The sequence below is a fragment of the Cupressus sempervirens genome, chromosome 5 (genome assembly GCF_028749045.1).
Source record: "Cupressus sempervirens isolate cs-2001-9-10 chromosome 5, ASM2874904v1, whole genome shotgun sequence".
Lineage (NCBI taxonomy): Eukaryota > Viridiplantae > Streptophyta > Pinopsida > Cupressales > Cupressaceae > Cupressus > Cupressus sempervirens.
In genome coordinates, this window is record NC_143122.1 from 325,416,010 (window position 1) to 325,439,022 (window position 23,013).

At 35.9% G+C, this 23,013-nt stretch overlaps 1 pseudogene; it reads left to right on the top strand.

Annotated features, from left to right (window-relative positions):
- Nucleotides 1-6,970, top strand: part of LOC149555987 (ADP/ATP translocase 1, mitochondrial pseudogene) — a 51,275-nt pseudogene extending 44,305 nt beyond the window's left edge.
- The last annotated feature ends 16,043 nt before the right edge of the window (nt 6,971-23,013 follow it).

The following is a 23,013-nucleotide window of genomic DNA, read 5'->3' on the forward strand; positions in this document are numbered from 1 at the left end:
GACACCAAGCCTCCCCACAACCCTCATAGCCCTTCCCACATCTCTGACAATCTATAGGCTACCCCAGCTACAAGCGCAGGGGCCGGGGGGGGGCAAGATATCACATGACCAAGGAAATAAACCACCAAAGATTTAGGGAAGAAAGGAAAACATAGCCATAGTAAGGCAACAATGGGAAGGCTAGAGCAGTCTATGAAGGATCTTACTTACATTCAAATTGGTATCTACTAGAGATTTGAAACTTTTGTTGAGTTTTCCAGCAAGGTCATGCACTCTATGGACACAACCCTATGCTTCTTGTAGGTCAATAAGGAGGAGAAGGACCTGTGAAAAGCTACCAAGATAACTTGATCCATTTATGGGTTTTTGGTAGAAGACTAGCTAAAGACCATCTTGGAAAAACTAGTTAAGGTGGAGGGGGAGGATGCAGATAAGGAAATTCTTGAGGAAAAGAAGGAGGAAAAGCATGGGTAGGAAGAGGGAAGCTAACCCTCATTTTGGTGTTTTCTTGTTTTGTTTTTACGCTCATAAATATGAACTTGGTACCCTATGGGGTGTTATAATTTATGCTTATGTCAATTAATAGAAGCAATTTGTTTAGGTGTTGCTGGTCTTTTTTACATGCTTTTTTGCATATTAGGTTAAGGAATAATAATACCATTAATTATACTATGGACATATCTTATTTTTAGAAGTTTAAAGTTAGCATAGGGTAGATGACTAGGAGGCAACCTCTGACTGATTCTTCAACCTCTTTGTTCTTTGGAGTTAGCCCCCCATCTTTTTATGGCTACAAACTAATGCTTCAAAAGTATATATCTAGAAGAGAGATTGTTAAATATCTTGATTTTTTTGAATTAGCTTGTACAAAAGGGGGTATTTTCTTAAATTCATTATATATTTAAAAAGGTAGATATTTTATAATAATGTACATGGATAAAAGGAAGATGATTATCAATTTATTATGCAGTATCTTTTTTTTTTATATATGTAAAAGGGAAATGATTATTTTTTATTGTGTAGCATCATATTTTCTTATTATGATCCTATATAAATTGGAGGTGTAATTTTTTATTGTTTATTAGCTTAAATTTTTACAATGAATATAGGTAAAAGGGGTAGTTTCAGTTTGAACTCACTCAAGTTATGGTACCTCTCCCCAACATATTTAGTAACGAGCTATTATACAATAGAGAAATGATGACACCAAGTAGAGACATGAATTTTCATGTAAAGGGGTATGTATGTAATGTGGTGTTTTATGTAAAAATAAATTCCAATCCTTTTGGTTAGAGGTTGAAACCATGTAAAAAAATATATAGGGAAAGTTATCACATAGATGCCATTATGCTTATTGGGATGTGAGGCCACTAAAGAAGTTCCAACAAAAAGAAATATAAGAGAAAAAAATGCAATCTTCTATCCCCTCAAAGTACATTCTATGCACTTCCAGATCCATTGATTGTTGAGGAAGAAAAGGAGAGACAAGACAAGGCAACTCATATATTTGGAATAACCTAAATTTGAAGTAACAATACTCATATAACTAAAGTTTTGTAAAAAAAAACTAGTATGATCTTAATCAAATTGTGAAAGATAAGTAAGGTCCTAACTGGTATAGCCACATTATGTTTCATATTAGCCATTTATTATGTTAACTAGGTTACCTAGTAGTGACATTTTAGTTTCACTTATCACTAGTACAAAAACAACAATATATTACTAAATAAATTAATAAAAATTGTGGATATGTGACTAATTTTGATCACATAACCAATGGTAGTTTATTGCTAGACATTTATCTCCCAACCAAATTTATGACTAAACTATTTTATTCATTGATTAGGTCATTGATTTGGTCATTTTTTATTTTTACTTGGTAATTTATATGGTAGTTTATTTGGTAATTTTGGTAATTTATTTGATAGTTTATTTGGTAGTATATTTGATAGTTTTTTGAGTAGTATATATGGTAGTCTATTTGGTAGTTGAATTGGTATTATATTTAGTAGTTGATTTGGTAGTATATATGGTAGTATAATTGGTAGTATTTGGTAATATATTTGGTAGTTTATTTAATCATTAATTTAGTCATATTAGGGCACGATGGAATTGAACCACCATCCTCCTACTTATAAAGTAGGTGCTCTTCCATTGAGCTAGTACCCTTTAAAGAATAATGCAAAAAAGTGATGAAGTTGTCTTCCCAACATTAGATCTACTATCATATAATATTCCTATTTATTTTGTAATTCTATCTAAATCATACAATAGATATTCTAAATGATTATTTATGTACTAAAAAAAATGAAAAACCACTCTTTCTAATTTTATATTTTCAATTATGTTGTTACATAGGTAAACTTCTTCTTTTATTACTATTTTTATTCATTTATTTTTAATTATCAAGACAAGTATCTATTATATCTTTTTAAAATTATATATTAAGCGGTGTTGTTCTTCCTATTGAGGTTCAAAATTAGTTACTAAATAACTAAATTATTATGGAAAAATGTGATATTTAAAATTAAAAAACTCATATTTTTATTATTTTTAAAAATAATTTTTTATGTTTACAAATATGTTTTAATTATAAAATTAAAAACTCAATTTTAAAACTACTTAACCTTTTTTGGTTATTTCATCCTAAATTATTATTTTTTAATCTATAGTTTCTAATTTTCAAATAGAATTGTATTTAGAATGTTTCAATTTTAACTCAATTAAACATTCTTGAAAAATACTAAAATTACATGAAAATCTTTTAATTAAAGAACATTCAAACTTCTAGAACTAAATCACTTATGAAATCAAAAACTAGACTTTTGATTTGGATATGTCAAACCACTAGACAAAAGATTTAATGTTTTTGGATAATGTCTTCTTGCATTGTTTAAACATCTATAGTTTGATTTTAAATAGAATTCCCTCACTACAAAATAAGTATTCAGATTTAATAGGCTAATATATAAAAAATTAATGGCTTTCATATAGTAAATGAAGTACTTGGTATAAAGCCATGATATACAACTTCAAGAAATTAGTCAATATAAATTCTGCAAAATTTGGCAGATGTGATATAATGTATCCTAGCACAATAATTTCAGCAATATATAGGCTTGTGAATAACCACCAATCAAACTAGTGTGAAGAGACAATAATTTATATTATTTACAATTAGTTCCATGAAAATGAATGAAATAAGCTATTGCACTTTTGCCTGAAGTATGATCGTTTTATGATTTGCAAGCCTTTTTCCTAACTCATCTATTCCACATTAGAATGAATTTTAAAAAGTAAATTTGGGGAAAAACTTGATTTCAGCATAAGGAATCATTTGGAAGTTGTCACAATATTATCCAAAATCAATTTCTTTTTAAATGCTTTCTTTCCAGATTCCATAAAAATCAAAGGAAAAAAATTGATTTCATATCATTGTGTTAACACAAATATTTAGTCCCAGAAGCTACAAGGGTACGATTAACTAGATGAATAATCTAAAATTCAAAACATTGCAAGAATTTGTACCTCTTGATATAGAATTTTTAAGAGAAACCCTCAATAGATAGTCTGTGACAAAGCTAGTCTTTTAGCCTTCAATTGTTGCTTCCTATAGCCATTGTTAAACTTTCAATGTGTAATAAGTGGCTGAAACCATAAAGAAAACAATTCAATGAGCAACATTTCATAAAGTCCATGCTTTGGGAGAAGCACTTGCCTTCATAAATACATCTATAAATGGATCTGGTTTGATGCCTACTTCCTTCTCATGTCTCAAAAATTCTTGTAGTAAGTATACAAGAAACAAAAATATTAGTATGGAATATGCTTACAAGATTGAGAGAAAAAAAATGCATGCACAAAAACCCACCATATCTTGACTTGAATCCTTGACATTATCTAGAGAAATCTAATGTTTCCCTTGCAGTCATTTCCACATTATCCAGATCTCCTAGGCTAATGTAAGTAGATATTCTTTGAGGTGAAAAATTTATTAACAAGTGTCCCTTGTAGCTCACAGTTCTGGGATATGTAGAAAATCATACAATTGCTTTCTCTGTGAGAAATAGATAAAAAGATACAAGTTGTTGCCATCACCAACATCAACTTAGCATTAATATGGGACCAAATGAAGACAAAAAGGGTATACAAACATTTGAATAGGTCTGAATGAGCAGAGCTTCTCTAAACAACAAGTAGAGTCTCAATGCAGTATAAAACAAGTAGAGCTTCAACCTACCCTGAGACAGCAATAAGGTCTTCTAGCCAAAGCTATTAGCAATGCAGTTTTCCCATAGCTAGGTGGACAAAGAAGAAAATATTTTAGTGATTGAACCAAACCTCTATACTTGGTAACTCAATCCCCACTCTATTTGTACCCATTTTTATTATTATCACCCTTTTCTATTTTGAATGTCATTATTGCAAAAAGATTTGAGTTGTAATTTTACCTCTCTAATCTTTCTCTGAATTTGGAAAGAAAGTGCTTACTATCAACTTTAGCAACCTGTAGCACTCTATAAATGAATCTTCTCTGCATTTTAGTGAAAAGTGTTGTGACTTAAAAATTCTTGTATTTGAAATTTTAGTTACAGCAACTTCACTAAGAACACTCTTCTTGAGACTATCATAAGTAGGGAGTTTTAAAGAGCAGCCCATTTAAGAGCCTTTCCATCAGTGCTTGTGAATGATTGGATAGATCATTCTCTTCACCATTTGATGCATTAATTTGTTCTTCCCAATCCAATGACATGACCATCTTTGAGATAGAAATAGAATTGTCTTTCTTGTAAAGGTATATTTAAAGCTTAGAGGCATTATGAATTGTCAAATTACGTAGGAAAATTGAAACATAGTACAGAAAAGAAATATTCGAGTCCAAACAAATTGCAATTTTAATTTTTTTAAAGAGATTTTGAAGCTCTGGATCATAAAAAAAAGGAGTAGTGGCACAAGGGTAGCATTGCATAAATGTCCAAACTCTATGTACATTAAGTATATTCTCTATAACTTTGTCTATGCTCCATCTCAAACCAAGCTCTAGATAAATCATTATCTTCATAAGGAGCTCAAAAATATGATGAGGACAATATCCAATAGGATAGATCTGAATCCATTGAAGGAAACTTAGATTTAGGGAGTTACTTTTATCCAGTCAAGAGAGACCAAAAAATATAGAAACTTTATAAGGCAAGACTAGTTTAAAATGCACCCAATCATGGCCAAAAATATTGCTTTGCATACAGACAAGCCTTAGCAATACAAGAAAAATCATATGGAAAAATATGCTCCAACTAAAACCCACTACACCATCATACAAACAGATACCTTAGAGTCCACTCCAAGTGTCTACGTGCCTTTTGGATGTAGCCAAAATCATTCTCTTTTCTCCAATTGTTTCTGCATGTACATTGTTTAATGATATGACTATCTTGACTATCAAAAGAATCTATCTATTTTACAAATAGTATATTTGAACATGAATCAAAGTTTTTGGTATTATAATCTATCAAACTCTTTAACAAGTCAAGAAATTTTAGAGTGAGTGCTAAGAGACTTGTAAACATGATTGCAATCCTCTTGTATTTTTCAAAATTTCCACTATTCTTTTGTAAATAGTATATTTGAACTTGCATCAAAGTTTTAAGACATCATAATCTTTCAAACTCTTTAATAGGTTAGGAAATTGCATGTGTGAGTACAAGAGTTATAAAAGTTATTACAATCTCCTACATTTTTCAAAATTTCCACTCATCTATTTTGTGGCTAGTATCTTACTTATGTGAAAACCATACTACAATTAATAAAAAATTTGTAAATCAATTTTTTTATGTTTTTCAAGCCACAATGTTAGAGCGGACCAGTTTTTATCAGTTGTGTAAAAGTTATCTAGTCAAACATTCCTTGGTTCAAGACCTTCACCAAACTGGCAGGTTAGCCAAAATTCCTTACTTTGTCCTGAGGGATAGCTATCAACCCCTTTGCAAGGTTATGGTGGTTCACATAGTGCATTTTTGCATGCATCTAAATGGAGAAATCTGACTGTGGAAACTCCAAATCTTTCACCCATTTATGTTTCAACACCTTCAGAGAAAGGTGTGAAAGGTTTCATGATTGATTTTTTTGATGTGTGTCTCTATTGTTGTATCCAAAATGGTAGCTACCCCCATTGAATGAGTCAAGCTATTGATTAAGAATTAGGATGAAATGTGGAAGTCTGGTCATCTCTCTGGGCTATACAAAGGCATTGGAGATTTTTTTGGTCCAACAATATTCAAGGATGAAGGTATCATTCCTTTATGGAGGCAAAATACTACCAATGTCATTCATTATTTCCCCACTCAGGCACTCAACTTTTCCTTAAAGGATTACTTTAAGAACAAGTTAAATTTTATGAAGGATAAGGATGGTTACTGGAAATAATTTGCTAGAAATATTTCTTCTAGTGGTGTGGCTGGTGCATCATCTCTTCTTTTTGTTTATTCTTTGGACTATGCTCAAACAAGGCTAGTTAATGGCTGAAAAGAAAGGTGGAGAGAGACAATTCAATTGACTTGTTGACATATACCTTAAAACTCTAAAGATAGACGGTGTTTTTGGTCTTTATGATGGATTCAACATCTCATGTGTGGAGATTATTGTGTACCATGGTCTCTACTTTGGAATGTATGATTCCCTAAATCTGGCTGTTTTGGTTGAGGATCTTCAGAATAACTTCCTTGCAAGTTCTCTTCTTGTTTGGGGTATTACAATTGGTGTTGCTCTTGGTTCATATCCTATTAACACTATACGTAGAAGAATGATGATGACATCTGGTGAGGTGGTGAAATACAAGAGTTCTTTGGATGCTTTTCAATAGATTTTTAAGAAGAAAGGTGCCAAGTCTCTATTCAAGGGTGATGGTGTAAACATCCTACAAGCTGTTGCTAGTGTTAGAGTCTTGGCTGGATATGACCAGAAAGAAGTATGACTTAGATGGAGGCTAATATTATGATAGTGATGACAAATTATTCCTTTTATTTTGCCAAAAAAAAAAAAGTTTGAAATATCCTAGTAGTGGTCAATTGCAAAGAAATCTCAAGTTTGTCTACAAGATGAACAAAACTATTGCAGCAAAGGTGAAACTTCTGGTGCTTTTGAAACCATCTCGGGGATTCTAAAACAAGTGTTTGATGACATCTAGTGGTTTTTCATGATAGGCCAAGACTAGAATTTGATATAAAACCAAACATACAAGAGGGAACTACTACAACAAAGGTGAATCCTCTGGTGCTTTTGAAACTGTCCGGGGAATTCTAAAACAAGTGTTTAATGACATCTAGTGTCATGATAGGGCTAGACTAGAATTTGATATAAAACCAAACATACAAGAGGGGATTGAAACCTTTAATTAAGGGGAAAACAAAAGTAATGCTTACTTCAATATTTGTTGTCAAACTCTCCTAAAAAAATAATGTCTCTACAATCAAACTCTCCATAGACCTGCTCTCGCTGGAGTGGAAAAACTAGTCAATATAGATACATGATATTTCTAATGATGATAACTAGCAACAAAAAGAGGAAAAAATATTGTATCTCTTGAAAAATAATCAAGAAACCAAAAAAACATGTACAATAGTTGAATTCAGTAATCAAATTCTATCTTTTCTCCAACTTTGCCCTTAAAAACCCCCTACTTCTCATCAAGGCATGATTCCATGTGGTATACATGACAATGACCATTAGCTGGAGTGGGAAATGACACGAGATTAGAATTGAGAAAAGAATCTGGCAAATTGGGTAGGGACCCATTTAGTGGTAATTGTTATCTTTTCTTCACCCGCCAAAGATTCAAATTTTAAATGTCTAGCCCGTCCAATGGCTAGTCCCAGAATTAATATTATTTTAATGCCTAAGAGACATCGACAAAATCTAAAAAATCAAACCTTGTAAAAGTTTCCACGGCCCATAGGTTCTCTGTCGTCAAGTCTAAGTTAGATCTACGGTTGGCGCTATCTCGCCATCAGAAGCTGTGCGAGATTTACATTCGCGACATGGCACCCTTTCGCCACGTGTCCGGTGGGTCCATCAGGCCAAGCAACAAGTTGGGCAGGTCAAAAAAGTTTCACGACACCATGGGCACTATGTTACTATCGTGTGTTGGCCAAAAAATCTACATAGCGACATAGCACCCGACAGAAAGTTTTGACGGCAGGCAGGTTGCGTCATCGAAAATTTTTGCGGTAGGCGGTCAGCTTCACGGACCAAAAAATTTCAAAAATTGGCAAGGCGCCATGGCACCAATAGAAAACTCATGAGTTTTCCGTTAGCGACACAACACTTGGTTGATGCGTGGCATGGTCAGGATTAAGCAGTACCAGAATCTGCCAGGGTGGTGCTTTGTTAGGCTAATGGGGAGCAACCATGTATGCTAGGTTAGAATATAGTCAGCATCACCAGTGTAGTCAAAGGTTAAGATCTCCACCATCAGATTTGCAGAGATCAAAGGAAGGCACCATCGCGCTATGAATAAGCTACATGAGATTTACGTTAGCGAGATGGCACCTTGATGACACATGTCCGGTGGGTCCAAGTTTGGAGGCGCAAAAAATATAGATGGTTGGCACATTGCCGATTCCCATTGACTAATACACTAAGGGGCAGGGGACAATATCTATCTTGCTTGCTATCAGATCAAGGAAAATTGACGGAAGGTGCCATCTCACCATGGTGAAGTGGCACGATCTTTACCATTGCGACATGGTGCCCTTTCGTCACATGTCGACGAGGCCGAGTTGCAACAGGGTACTTCGGTCAGATATTGCCAGTGTCATTTGGGCGTAGAGTAGTTGCTAAGGTGGTACCAGATATGATGGGCCCAGGGTAAGAATAGTATAGTGGTACGACGAGTCTCCACGATCATCATATTTAAGGAAGATCGACGGTCGACGCTGTCTCGCCCTTTGAAGTTGCACGGTGGATACCATGATGACACAGTGCCTTGTTGACACGTGTCTTGCTGGCTTAGCTAGGGTTGGTGATTAATGGATGATGATTGGTGTGATTGCCATAGTTAAAGATAACAGTTCAAGGGTGGCACGATTAGTTCAATAACAAAAGGTCAACCACGGAGGACTTCCCAGGTGGCAGAATGAAAAGAAGCGATTGGCCTGCGTGGCCCAGTTGGCCTGTGGAACTAGGTTGACTCACTAACCCCCACTGATTCATGAACCTAGGAGGCGAAGGTGATCGATTTTATCTTGCGATCTGATCTTCATGATCAATCCTGATCTACCAGAAATGAATGCAAAACATAGGGAGACACTCCACCATCTTAGTCGATCCATCTACCTAGTCAGAGTGCGATTATGGCATCGTTCTATCTTCTCCAGGCTCTTTCTCAGAGGAATATAATATTTTGGTACTCAAGACCACTAGATCTTTGATTGGATTTTCAGGGTGAGAAGTTAATGCCAATAGTTGAGAAGTAAATGCAATGAAAAATCCTCAGTTATGCCTGAACTATAAAGGCAATTTTGTAATCTTTTCTAGAGAGACTCATTTTCTAATTTCTTTGCTACTGCTCACTGGTCCGCAGTGTAAAATTCCCTTTGTCTCTGAGCTATATAACATTCTGTATCATCTCCTTCAGCCATCAATGTGTATGTGCATCTATCTTGCCTCTCATTGGTGTATTGTTGAGATCACTGGCTTGCATACTGTATCTATTCTCAACCTATTGGACAATATATAAGTAAAATCCTTCTCCTTATGTTATTCAGTTTGGTTTCCTAATTTGTATGTGGCTATTGATTGATATAAGTCTGGGTGTGTATGTCCTTCGAATGTTATCTTGGTTTTGTAGTGCATATATGGGCAGAAATGAGTCTGAACACTCTATTTTGGTGCATCACCTCCTTAGATTAGACTAGGTAGATTTTCTTTTGTGCTCTTCTTCTCCCTTTTCCTCTCCAAGAGTAGATAGGTGCACCTTGATAGTAAGAGGAAGCCGGCCTTCTCCGGAGACTCAACCTCGCAGTTCAAGTCCCATAGCTTGGAGGTTGTTTCCATGTTTCACTAGGTTGTCCTCGTGCATAGGCCTTGGAGAAGGGTGCAAACCTAAGTGACAATAGTTTTTGGCACACCCAATGGGACACTTTTCAAGCAATTTAAAGTCTACTAGTGTCAAGAAGAAAGAGTTTTAGAGATTAATGCTGAAGAGGTAGTGCTGGCTTCAGTATTCGAGCCTTCAAGAGGCTGATTCTTCAAAGTACTTGGTGAGTCTGAACATCAACAAATCTGGTTCCAGGCCAAAGTTGCAGTGATTCATGCCCAGAGCTGAAACAAGAGAATCTTCTAGAGGTAAATTTCAATATCAAGAGCTTTCTCTTTCAAATACTAGAAGAAGGAGGACTAGAACTTCATTATCACCAGTTAGGGGTGTAATAACAGTTAATATACCTATAAGATCTTTCTCTACTCCTCCTATTATTCGAACTCAACCTAGATTGCCATCAACACTCATCAATAGAACACTTGTTTACATGGCACAGCCAAGAGTTCATGCTTTTGCCACCTCTAATGGTGGAAGTCCTCTATTGTTAGCCCAAAGACATGATATACCAATATCTGCACTAAAAAGTATACCTGATTTTACTAGTGAAACTTCCATCTCCCCTTTAGAGCATATCCAAGAAGTAGCAAATGTCTGTAATATTCATGGTATTACAGAGGATGATGTTGTTGTTAGACTTCTAGCCTCATCTTTAAAAGGAAAAGCATTACAGTGGTATAGAGGCTTAGCTCATGGTTCTATAACTGATTGGGATGGACTAGGAGTAGGGTTATGCAAACATTTTGAGGATAGAAGTGACCATCTGTCACTTTTAGAGCAGTTGACTACTATAAAAAGAGCCCCCCATGAGTGTATGACTAATTTTAACTATAGATTTCAAAAGACATGGGATAGAATACCTACTATAGTAATGCCTTCTTGCATTACCTTAGATCTTTTAACAGTGATATTGCCACTACAATCCAAACTACGGGAGGAGATACCTTGCCTAATGCCTATGAGATAGCCATAAAAGCTAAGAACATCCTGATACAAGGAGGAAAGTTGGCTCCAAGGCCCCGTATGCCTTTTTTTCCTGATGTTCCCAACCACCAACCAGCAATGGCCCCTCTTCCTACAACTTCTACATTACAAGCCCTTACTCCAGTTCCCCAAGCTTCCACATCATCAAATGGGATGGATGAACTCAAAGAGATGCTCCAAGGTCTAGTGTTGAATACAGATAAGAGAGAGAAGACCCTGGATAAAAAATTGCAAGAGCAAGGGAGGGAGTTGAAAGACCAAGGGAAGAGACTACATGATAGTTTTTCTATAATAAAAAAAATGAGTAACAAGGTGGTGGCCTTAGAAATGAAGCAAGCTCAAAGTGGCAAGCCTCCCCAATTGCAATCTCAAGCTCCAAGTGGTGGTAGGTCTCCCAATCAGTGGAATAGCTCTTTTGATCAGGGTAGGAAAAGTAGTCATGCTTCTGCTTCAAGCTCAAATCAGAATAGAGCTATAGTCCCTCAAAATAACTTGGCCCAAGATCAAGATTTTTGTCCTTCTTGCAACTATCCTTATGTCTATTGCATGTGCCAGAAGGCAGAATCTTATTTGGTCCTAACTGACCAAGAACCTGTAGCAAAGCAACCATACAAGGAAGATCATCCCAAGGATGCCTCATATATTCAAGAACGTGATGATTGCTCTTTCATGAATCATCAGATTGGGGAGCATTGTAATGTAAACCAGGATTTCATTGCTCATAATACAAGAAGTAAGAAGAGAGCTACGGAACATGCTGCCCCTCCTTCTCCTAAGCAGGCTTCAACTTCAAGTGTTGCACCTCATGCACATGTAGCAAATGAGTAGACAAGTACTTCACAACAGCAAAAGAAAGATTCCAGAAAGAAAGATGCAAGTGATCCTTATGTTGTTCCATCTCAACCTCTTATAAGTGCAGCTCCCAAAGTTTCTACCAAAGTTCCTAATACACCTTTTAGAGTGGTAGAGCAAATGAAGAAGACCAATGTGAACATTTCTATGTGGGATGTTGTTGCTACCATACCAATGCAGAAGAGGATGCTGCAGCAAGAATTAGAGAAGATTGAACCCAAGGATCAACCATCTACCATGGAGAGCACCACAAGTCTAGTACAACTAGCAGGGGATGTGGAGACAAGTAAAAAGGTTAGACCTCCTCCATTCTATGTTTCTCTAATTATAGGGGGCAAATTAGTCCACAATTGCATGATAGATTTAGGGGCTAGTAGCTTAGTAATGCCTAAGTGTGTTGCTGATGCTTTAGGAATGAAATATGAACCCATTATTAGGGAGATGTTACAATTAGATGGTAGTACTATCAAAATTGTAGGTATCCTTAGGAATGTGGAGATGGCCCTACATGCATGCCCTAGTTGCACTGTGATTCAAGACATATCTATTGCTAAAGTCAAGACCTATTTTTCTATTTGTCTTTCAAGAGACTTCACTACTCAAATTGGTGGATTCATATCTTCTGATTGGTCATATATGTCATTTAAGACCAGATATGGAGCCAATGCCTCAATCAGAGCAGAACCTCAAGCCCTTCATCACACTGAATCTTACACCCCCAATTCCATCAACATGAATTGCCCTATTCTAGAGATGGATGAAAATGACATAGTAAATGAGCCTGCCACTTCCATAGCAGAGATTCCCGATTTCTTCTTGGATGAGTGGGCAAATGCATATCAATTTGAGCCTATGTCAGAAACTTTTGAGACAAGTCTTAGCACATATTGCATAATAGAGAAAGATGCTCAAGTTCCTGACCTTGTTGGGATTAATAATGATATAAATGGAACATGGAGTATGTACTTTGATGGCTTAAGGAATAGAAATAGAGTAGGTGCTGGTGTTATGCTGATCTCTCCTGCACAAATAAGATACTACTTCTCCTTTAGACTCCAATTTAGTTGCACCAATAATGTGGCCGAGTATGAATCTTTGATTCAAGGTCTCTTACTTGCCCAAAAGAGAGGAATTCAAGCCTTGAGAGTATATGGGGATAATGAGTTGGTAGTTAACCAAGTGAGAAATCAGTATATCACCAAAAATAGACTACTCAAGTCTTACAAACATAGAGTCTGGGATTTTCTTATGGGTTTCAATGCATTTAATATTCAGAGCATTCCTAGGAAAGAAAATAGACATGCTGATAGACTTGCAATAGTGGGTGCAGCTTATGATGTACCAGGGAATCTTGAGGAGGAAAAGAAGCAAAAAATAAAGGTGGTAGTGAGGCCTACCATCCCTGACAACAACACTCATTGGCAGGTGTTTGATTCTGATGAGCAAATTATGAGTTTCTTGTAGAATGATATAGAATTCTCAGATAGAAACTAGTCAAGACTGCAAGGTCAGTATGGTGATCAGATCATTCATCTCAGTTCTAACAAGTTGCCCGAGGGTCTCATTACCTTGGAGAGTGTCTTTAATCTTGATGATCAAACAAGAGGCAAAGGAATGAATCTAGCTATAGAAAAGGACGATTATGCCCCAGTTACAATTGCTGATGGAAAATTTTTGAATATGGGGAAGGTATGTTCTAAAACTGAGCAAGAAAACTTCATCCATCTATGTCAAGAATTTAATGATGTATTTTCTTGGACATATGATGATTTAAAAGGGTTTGACCCTAGTTTGTTTCAGCATACCATAGATTTAATTGATAAGGCCAAACCAGTAAGGCAAAAATAGAGGCCAGTGAATCCTAAGATTGAGCCTCTAATGAGAAAAGAGCTATCCAAGTTGATTGAGGCTAATATAATATTTCCTATCAAACACTCATCATGGGTAGCTAACCTTGTCCCTGTAAGGAAGAAAAATGGAGAAATCAGACTATGTGTGGACTTTAGAGACCTCAATCAGGCTTCTCTTAAAGATCACCATCCTCTCCCTTCCATGGAGAAAATTCTTTCCAAGGTCAGTGGGTCGAGGAGATTCTCTTTTCTTGATGAGTTTTCTGGATATAACCAAGTGTTGGTTAAAGAATCTGATAGATATAAGATAGCATTTAATAATAAATGGGGCACATATGCTTATTGCAAGATGCCATTTGGACTAACAAATGTAGGTTCCACATTTGAGAAGGCAATGGAGATGGCCTTCAAAAAATTAATTGGCAAATTTGTCTTAGTATACCTTGATGATATAACTGTATATTCAAAGAATGCAGAAGATCATTTTGATCATCTAAGATAGGTATTTCTAAGATGTAGATAGTTTGGGGTTTCCCTTAACCCAGCCAAGTGTGTCTTTGCTACAAGCCAAGTAAAACTATTGGGACACATTGTATCTGAGGATGGGTTGACCATTGATCCAGAAAGAACAAAGGCAATACTTGCCCTTCCTCTTCCTAAACACAAGAAGGGCTGCAAAGTTTCCTTGGTAGAATAAATTTTGTAAGAAGGTTTATTCCTAATCTTGCTACCATGGTGAAACCTCTTATAGCTATGCTGAAGAAAGGTATGGTCTTCTCATGGACCAAGGAAGGGAAGGAGAGTTTTGAAGAGATCAAGACAGCCATAGCCTCAACCCCTACTCTCATGAACCCAAATTTTGAGAAATATTTCATCCTCTACACTCTAGGTGGTGAATCAAGTATCTCTGCTATCTTGACTCAAACAAATGACAAGGATGAGCAGCAGCCCATAGCCTTGTTTAGTGAAGGGCTCAAGGAATATGAAGATAAGTATTGTTATGTAGAGAAGCAAGCCCTTGCAGTCATCAGAGCCTTGAAGAAATTCAAGCACCTCTTATCCCTCAATAGGATCCATCTGTTGGTGCCCCATGCCAGCGTAAAGGACTTCCTGTTAAGCAAGGATATCAATGAAAAGAGAGCTGGATGGATCACTAGGGTAATGGAGTATGATGTTGATATTCGGATTACCAAGTTGGTAAGAGGGAAGGGGTTGTGCAAAGAAATGTTATCAGGCCAAGATTTTTATGAAGAGGCTGCTATGGTAGTAACAGAGCAGTAAGAGGAAGGAAATGTTAGTGATCCAAGGAGCTGGATAAATGATATGAAGAGTTTCTTATCAGGGGATGGATACCCTCAGGGATTGGGCAAAACTAAAAGAAGACAATATAGACTGCAGTCCATTCCGTATGTTGTAATTGATGGTATCCTATTTAGGAGAGATTTTAATGGGATCCTATTGAGATGCATTGAAGAGAATCAGGCTGAAAGGATGATTAAGGAACTTCATGATGGCCCTGATGGTGGCCATTTCTCTGCAAGAACAACTACCATGAAGATCATGGGGGCTGGTTATTATTGGCCATCTCTATTCCATGATTGTTATGGATATGTGAGAAAATGTGAGAAGTGTGATTTCTTTTCAGGCAAACAAAGGCTTGCAACTCTCCCCCTTCATCCTATTCAGATGGATCAACCCTTTAGCCAGTGGGGGTTGGATTTTATAGGCCCCATTAATCCTCCATATAGTGCAAGTCATAAATGGATCTTGCTTGCTACTAATTATTTCACTAGGTGGATAGAGGCAGTTGCCTTGAAGGATGCCACAGAACCATCAGTTGTTGAGTTCCTTGATGGGATTGTATCTAGGTTTGGTGCTCCTTCTACTATTATCTCAGACAATGTTAAGTCTTTTGTTGGAACCCAGATTTGTGCATGGGCAATGAATCACAATATCTACCTAAGCACATCATCAAATTATTATCCCCAGGGTAATGGTTTGGCTGAGTCTTCCAACAAGAATCTGATCATAATCATGAAGAGGACAATAGAAGACAATAAGAGGGTCTGGCATAAGAAATTAAGAACTGCTATGTGGGATGATAGGATAACACCCAAGAGATCTATTGGGAATTCACCTTTTGTGTTGGTATATGGTAGGGAGGCTAGACTCCCAATTTCATTGGAATTCCCATCCTTGGAATTGGCTCATCAGCTGGAATTGATGGAGGATAGTGCCATGTCAGTAAGAATGGCAGAGTTGATTGAACTAGAAGAAAAGAGAAACAAGGCTATGCAAACCCTAGAGACACATCAATAGTAGATGAAGAGGAATTTTGATAAGAAAACTAGGGTCAGAACCTTCAGAGAGGGATATTTAGTTCTAAAGTGGGATCTAGATAGGGAAAAATCAGGAAGACATTCCAAATTGATGCACTATGGAGTGGCCCCTATCTAGTTGCCAGTTGCAAGCAGGTTAATGCATTTCAGTTGAGTAGGCCAAATGGTGAAATTTTGCCCATTCCAGTCAATGGGATCTATCTAAAGCCCTATTTCTAAAAATTTGAGTTCCTGTATATAGGTAGTTTATTTTCTTTTCTATTGTTTCCTACTTTTCAAGAAGTGTGCTGGCACAGTCGTCTCTCTGTGAGGTAGTAGATTTTGAGGTGTCTCAAGTTGCAGAGGAAGTTTTGTTTTTGTTTCTAGTTGCAGTTGCAGAGCTAGGGTTTTCATGTTTTAATCTCTCACAAGACAGGTTAGGGTTTCACAATATGCACAGACCTCTTTTTTTTTGACTCCATAGCCCAATGGATACATGAGGCCACTGGTCATACACATAGTAGGCTTGTGTCCCCTGTGTGTTTCCAGAAATGTTATCTTTTGTTCACCCACCAAAGATTCAAATTTTAAATGTCCAGCCCATCCAATGGCTAGTCCCAGAATTAATATTATTTTAATGCCTAAGAGACATCAAAAAATCTAAATGATCAAACCTTGTAAAAGTTTCCACAACCCACAAGTTCTCTGTCGTCAGATCTAAGTCAGATCTACGGTTGGTGCTATCTCACCATCAGATGCTGCACAAGATTTATGTTTGCAACATGGCATCCTTTTGCCACATGTACAACGGGTCCATCAAGCCAGGCAACAAGTTTGGCAGGTCAGAAAAGTTTCACGGCACCATGGGCAGTATGTTGCTATCGTGTGTTGGCTGAAAAATCTGCATAGCGACATAGTGCCCAACGGAAAGGTCTGACGGCAGGCAGGTTGCATCACCGAAAAGTTTCGCAGTGGGCAGTCAGCTTCACAGACTATAAAATTTCAAAAAGTGGCAAGGCGCCATGGCGCTAATAGAAAACTCATGAGTTTTTTGTTAGCGACATAGCGCTTGGTTGACACATGGCATGGTCAGGATTAAGCAGTACTAGAATCTGCTAGGGTGGTGCTTTGTTAGGCCAATGGGGAGCAACCACATATGCCAGGTCAGAATATAGTCAACGTCGCCAGTGTAGTCAAAGGTTAAGATCTCCACTGTTAGATCTATAGAGATCAACAACAGGCACCATTGCGCTATGAATAAGCCGCACGAGATTTACGTTAGTGAGATGGCACCCTGATGACACATGTCTGGTGGGTCCAAGTTTGGAGGCACAAAAAATACAGATGGTTGGCACGTGGCTGATTCCAATTAACTAATACACTGAGGGGCAGGGGACAGTATTTATCTTGCTTACCGTTAGATCAAGGAAAATCAATGGAAGGTTCCATGTCACCATGGTGAAGTGGCGTGATCTTTACCATAGCGACATGGCGCCCTTTCGCCATGTGTCTACGGGGCTGGGTTGCAATAGGGTACTTCGGTTAGATATTGCCAGGTGTCATTTCGGTGTAGAGTGGTTGCTGAGGTGGCACCAAATATGATGGGCCCAAGGTAAGAATAGTATAGTGGTACGACGAGTCTCCACGATTGTCAGATTTAAGGCAGATCGACGGTCGGTGCTATCTCGCCTTTCGAAGTTGCACGGTGGATACCATGGTGACACAGTGCCTTGTTGACACGTGTCTGACTAGTTCGGCTAGGGTTGGTAGTTAATGACTGATGGTTGGTGTGATCATCGTAGTTAAAGATAATAGTTTGAGGGTGGCACGGTTAGTTCAATAACGAAAGGTCAACGATGACTTCCCAGGTGGCAGAACGAAAAGAAGAAATTGGCCCGCGTGGCCCACTTGGCTTATGGAACTAGGTTGACTCTCTGACCCCTGTTGATTCATGAACCTAGGGGGCAAAGGTGATCGATTTTATCTTGTGATCTGATCTTCATGATCAATCCCGATCTACCAGAAATGAATGCAAAACAGAGGGAGATACTCCACCGTCTCAGTCAATCCATCTACTTGGTCAGAGCACAGTTATGGTGTTGTTCTATCTTCTCCAGGCTCTTTCTCAAAGGAATATTAGATTTTGGAACTCAAGACCACCAGATCTTTGATTGGATTTTCAGGGTGAGAAGTTAATGTCAGTAGTTGAGAAGTAAATGCAATGCAAAATCCTCAGTTATGCCTGAACTATAAAGGCAATTTTGTAATCTTTTCTAGAGAGACTCCTTTTTTGATTTCTTTGCTACTACTCACAGGTCTGCAGTGTAAAATTCCCTTTGTCTCTAAGCTATATAACATTCTGTATCATATCCTTCGGCCATCAATGTGTATGTGCATCTATCTTGCCTCTCATTGGTGTATTGTTGAGATCAGTGGTTTGCATACTGTATCTATTCTCGACCTATTGGATAATATATAAGTGAAATCCTTCTCCTTGTGTTATTTAGTTTGGTTTCCTGATCTGTATGTGGTTATTGATTGATATAAGTCTGGGTGTGTATGTCCTTCGAATGTTATCTTGGTTTTGTAGTGCATATATGGGCAGAAATGAGTCTGAACACTCTATTTTGGTGCATCACCTCCTTAGATTAGACTAGGTAGATTTTCTTTTGTACTCTTCTTCTCCCTTTTCTTCTCCAAGATTAGATAGGTGCGCCCTAATAGTAAGAGGAATCCGGCCTTCTTTGGAGACTCAACCTCGCAGTTCAAGTCCCACAGCTTGGAGGTTGTTTCCATGTTTCACTAGGTTGTCCTCGTGCATAGGCCTTGGACAAGGGTGCAAACCTAAGTGACAACAGTAATGGAGTGTAGTCATCGCTCATCATTTTTGGCTAATGAAGAGCTATAGTAGGGTGCACACTTGTATAAGATGATGATGGTGGAACATAACCTAAGGAAGCCATAGAATACCCATTGTTATGATGTGCTGCATAATTTGTAGGGCAAGTATAGTGAGAAGTTGGAGCAGAAGAAGAAGGAAGGGCTACATGAATATGCATATTGCCAATGCCATGCCTAGACTGAGCTTTGCCATTATCATCTTGGTCAAAACTAATGTCATAGTAACTTTTTTGGCCCCACTATAACTTCGGTCAGGAAAGAGAATAAATAAGGAAACTCCTAGATATTGGTTTACTAATCATCATATTTTAGCTGTAGTATCTTACCTTGGAGTTTGGTTTTATTCTTGCCTATTACACCTAGTTAAAAATTTCTAAAGTTTTATCAACAAATTTATTATGAGACATCTCTTTGATGCATTATGTCAAACAGTTTACATAGTGCATCTATGCTTCCACATTTAGAATTCATATCTACCAAGATAATTACAATTGTAGTGTCTATTAAAAATCCCCCTTCCCTTATGCTCTGGTCAATGTCCATACTCTATTCCATAGCTCTTATGGATGTCCATCTCTATTTCAGAGCTCTTAATTTGGCATAGGCAAGGAGGATGCTGAAAACGTTGGGGAATTTGGCTTTACACATGCCAATCACACTTGATTAACAATTTCTTGAGTTGAAACTAGTCAAATGCTAATGTTGATTGTTTTGATGACAATGATTACTATCTTACAATCTTGATAGTTCATGTGAGGACAAGTTTTTATTCACAAGTGTTATTAAATAGTTCATATTATGTAATGTTAACATTTATATTACCATTCTTGCTTATGTAAATCTTGTAGAAAATCAAAAGAGGGAAGATGGACAACACATTTGGAATTAAAAAGCCCTTTCTTAGGTGAGAACAGTGTAATGGAAAGAATAATTGATATAGAGGAACTGAGAATCTCATCCATAACATCCCCTTTTGGACTCTTTCTCTAAGGAATGGTGCATAAGAAATGAGTGTATTCCCCATTATATGCAGAAATCATCCTTCTATATGGCTATCAATCTCAATTGCCTTAACCAGGGATTAGACATATCCCTTATATAGATAGGGCTTTATGAGAGAGACCTCTGAAAAAACCTGCGAAGAGAGAAGAGAAAATAGATTCAAAGTCAGTATAGAAGAAATGAGGAACAAACCTATGCAAGCACTTCTTAAGTACCGGTGTAGATCATCAAATACAAATGGGTATGTCCATGTGAACACCATGGAAAGCTCCTCTGAACACCATGGTTTGCAGGAGGAAGGCAACTAGATCCCACAATTGATAGCTCGATAGTGGGGAGCACTTCTCTAGCAGCACCAATGCACTCGAGCATGCTTTCATTCTGTAGAGGCCGGAAATGCAACTACCAATTTGATTAGGTCAAATATAACCAAAGGTAGGGAGACTAGGGCCATTAAATGAGATATTGGCCGGCAATGTGAGATGAAATTGGTGGCCGATGGGCTTAGTGAAAAAAGCCTATCGACTAAAGATTATAGGCATTGTACAATTTTTTTTTAATTCCTAGATTTACGATTAGAGTCATGCAATCCCAAATCCTCCTCACAAATATAGTATGCAACAACATTGATGGGGATTTCAATTTCACATTTTATTTTGCACAAACCATTAAATTTTTTTATAGTTGATAAAGATTTAGGCTTTCCAAATTAAGATTGGAAATATCTTTGTTTTAAAGTCTACAAACATATTTGTCATTTCTATTTTTATTACTTTAATATTAATTTATTTGAAGAAAATTATATATTTTTATTTATATAAAATGAGTTAAGTATATGGTGTTATTTAAATATCAATGAAAAAATAATTTTAAAAAATAAGAATACAAATATATATTAAGGAAATGTATATTAAAAATATAAAATAATAGGTCATTTTATTATATACAAATTAAATTAAAATATTAAAAAAAGGTTGAAGAACATAGAATTTTTTATAGCGGCTAATTGAACCTTAATTTTTTCATGGGCACGAAAGTTTTGCAAATCAATGGAGAAAAAACTATGCAATACAATATTTGTTAGTTGAACAAGATTACCAATTGAGCTACAACCACACTCTATAAAAAGCTAGGAATATGATGGTGAAGTGGACAAGGATTTTATGAAATGATTTCACTCTTCATTAGATCTCAAAGTTATTTACAAAAATCTCTTTCTAAGCTTTGAACTTGTTCTCTTACTTTGTCTTCTACCAAGAAGCAAACAAAATTTAAGAAGGAAAGAAAAAGAAAATTCTATATAGAGAAAAACTAAAAGTTAACATAGATTAAAGATGCAATGTTTGTGTCATACCTATAGGGGAAATTTCCTATATGGAGCAATCTCTTTGTTTGAAATATTGTTTTTAATTACTGGATTTAATTATCAAATGTTATAAGCATAAAAGATGTAGATATTTTAATTAATTAATGAGTTTAATTATCGAATGCTATAAGAATAAAGGAGTGGAATTGTTTATTTAGTGCACTTATTTATGGATCTTTGATGTTGGTGTAGAAGTCTCCAAATTGAAAAAATACTTAGAACACAATATGTGCAATTAAAATGTGTAAAATAACCTTGTTTCATCTATACAGGGTGTTAGTGGGGCCTTAGATTTACCCCCATGGGGCACTACTAATCCCAAAAGGAAGAAAATAAATTAAAGTAATTAAACAATTTCAAAAATATTGGAAACTCTACGTCCCATCCACCATTCAACACAAATTTCTACTATTGACATATGTTTTATTTGAAAAAAAAGGTTTTGGGACAGATCATGTTAGATTTTTTTTACTCAATATTTTGAATTGCATTAACAATCCTTCCATTGAGAGAAGACTAGAAAGGACTACAAATATAAAATTTAAAAAGAGGGGTTAGCAAAGAGTTTTTTGTTAAGCTAACAAAAAATTTAATGGAAAAATCTACATGTATGTTTTTCTAGTATTAAACATTTTACCAGATAGTTTTTTGTCAATGATTGATGGGTTGACTATAATTAACTACTTTTAAGGATTACCTTCATGTATTTAATGTTCCATGATTCATTTATGTTCTCTTAATTGTTGGTAAAAGAATACTGACAAAAAAAAGTACAACTTTTTTCTCATATTTGACTCTTTTCTCACATCCAACACTTTTTTGACAATTGTGGTTCCCACAATTAAAAATCTATTAGCTTGATTATTGATAATAAATATGATTTATATCATAATTTATTTTTATTAAATCATTTTATTTCATGGTTTAATATGTATTAACTATGGTTCTCACTATTTACTGATTACTAAAATATTTAAATGTAATAATTTAAAAATAATGTTATATTTTATAAAGATGGTTATTACATGATGTTAATGCGATTAATATAGATTATATCTTTAGATTATAAACTACTTATTTGATAATTAATCTTTTTGTTTTGTATAGATAGACTTGAAGTTTTCTTTTGAGTGTATGGAGGGTCTTTATTTTCTTCATCAGTATATAGATAGATTTTGAGGAGTTAGAGTGCATATTGAGGTGATTTTGAGTTTATTTCTAGTTTAATATCAATTGAGATGACATTTGAGGAAGATTGATAATGATATATTGATAGGAAAAAAACTTCATTAGTAAGTAATAAAAGTTATAAAAAAGTTAAAAGAATTTATTAATAGGATAAAAAAATTATTGATCATTCATTTAGTCCTTTGTTTTGGTGACTAAGTATTAATAACCATTTATTTGATCATTTATTTAGTCACTTATCTTTGTCTAGGCTTTTGATTTTACCCACTAACCAAATTAATCATTTATTTAGTCACTTATAAATTTTAAACAATTACTAGAATTTCATCACTTTTAGTCACGTGACTAAATTTTTTAGTCTTGTGACTAAAATTTTTAGTCATGTAGTCATTTATTTGCCAAAATTCTACAAGTCATTTTTAGTCACATAATCAAATTGTGAAAGATAAGTAAGGTCCT